Below are 1,594 nucleotides of genomic sequence, written 5' to 3'. Positions count from 1 at the left end.
ATTTAATTGCTTATGCCATTTGTAGTAATATTTTTTGGTTTAATGTGGGGGTTCAAATTTATGCAAAGTTAAATGTGATGGGGACATTTCACAAATGATTGCCATGATGCCTGTCATTTTGTTAAATAAAAGTCTCAATACATTTTAGACATTTACAAGGAACAAGCTTTTTCAATTTTAAAGCCATCACCTCTTCTATGTATGTTAAAACAGTTTGATTTGCTTGTTGATGTTTACTTTTGTGAACAAAAACTGTAAATTCAAATCAAAAAGAAAATTTAAGTAGGTCCTCCAAGAAACTTATTCATAGAGGTGTCCRGATACAACTTTTTCATTTCCTATATGTTACCGATATTGCAGCTTTAAGAATTAGCTGATACTGACTGATACCAATATTAATCCAATACCATATCAGTACAAATCACACACTTTTGCCTTTTTATTTATTTATTTATTTTATTTTATTTATCCTTTAATTATACAGGAAAATCTCGAGACTCATTGTCTCATTTACAAGAGAGACCTGTTACATCCACCACAATAAAATAACAGTAAACAAACCTATTTTGTAGTGTGAAATTTTAGAAAAGTATTAATCAAGTCAACAGTGAAGAAGAGTAGGGATGAGGAAAAAGACCCACTTATTTTTAACCAATAGGTCACATAAATTTTGAAATGAAGAATATTCTACAATTTCTTCTGTCAATCAATCCCAGAGCTAATCCACGGGCAGCATTCTGCTCATGTCAAAATCGTAAGCATGTTGTACTTGCTGGAGTTTCTGAAACAGCACGCAGTGTTTCCCCTAGAAAATTGGTCTTTGGAGGAGGGGGGGGCTACTTGTTTTATAAAAACATAAATTTACGCGACTCACCTTCAATTATGGTAATAAATTTACACATCAACATCATAATTTCAAATCAACATCCAATATCCATAAGCTTTCTGCTTACAGTTGCTTACAACTGAGGAGCTTTGATATATTTATTTGAGAAAACTACAGCAGAGAAAGTTCTCTGCACAGAAAAAATTATAATTTTTTTACAGTTTTTTTTTTATCCAAACTGACAAGTTTCTCCAGTAAAATTATTGTGTAATTTAAAGGCATTGAAACACCTGGTTAAATTTAGAAGGTATTATGATTAACTACAAACATCTGAAGCTGACTCAGAGAACTCTGTGATTTTAGAAAAAATAAAAGTCAAATGTAGACACGTCTTTAAAAGACCCCCCTCCTCCTCCTCCTCCCCACCCCGCGCAGCTGCAGTTCACTTGCACCTCCACCCCACCCGTGAGTGATTGATACTGATTTTTTTGCGCAAATTACAGATTTTTGATGCTCATTATACAAGTAACCGTCTGAAGGGTTTGACGTATAAACTCCCTGGCTGGTCGGAGCTGCTGTAAAGTTGCTGCACCTCGCTTTAAAAACAGTCAGCTGATCCGTCGCGGTTTTGTTGCGCTCGTGACGTGAACACACAGGGGAAATGCTGCGAAGTGCTTTTAGAAATATAATAAATATAAAATACGACGTAATCCTTGGTGGAAAATAGTCCAGAAAATGTGTGCGTTCCCAGGAGGTGTTACCTGCAGC

General features: G+C 35.1%; 1 protein-coding gene and 1 long non-coding RNA gene across 2 annotated transcripts in view; one reads left to right on the top strand and one right to left on the bottom strand.

The window, feature by feature from the left end:
* Positions 1-1,594, bottom strand: part of znf16l (zinc finger protein 16 like) — a gene marked incomplete at its 5' end in the record, with an annotated part of 19,611 nt that overhangs the window by 2,094 nt on the left and 15,923 nt on the right.
* The window catches only part of LOC106531484 (uncharacterized), a 17,916-nt gene continuing 16,385 nt past the window's right edge, over positions 64-1,594 (top strand). The window contains exon 1 of the long non-coding RNA XR_001311919.1: positions 64-74. This is a non-coding gene — a long non-coding RNA (uncharacterized LOC106531484). The remainder of the gene's footprint in view (positions 75-1,594) is intronic.

This window comes from Austrofundulus limnaeus, unplaced genomic scaffold (assembly GCF_001266775.1).
Source record: "Austrofundulus limnaeus strain Quisiro unplaced genomic scaffold, Austrofundulus_limnaeus-1.0 Scaffold640, whole genome shotgun sequence".
NCBI lineage: Eukaryota > Metazoa > Chordata > Actinopteri > Cyprinodontiformes > Rivulidae > Austrofundulus > Austrofundulus limnaeus.
Note: the sequence above shows the minus strand (reverse complement) of the source record. Positions and strands in the feature narration are given on the sequence as shown.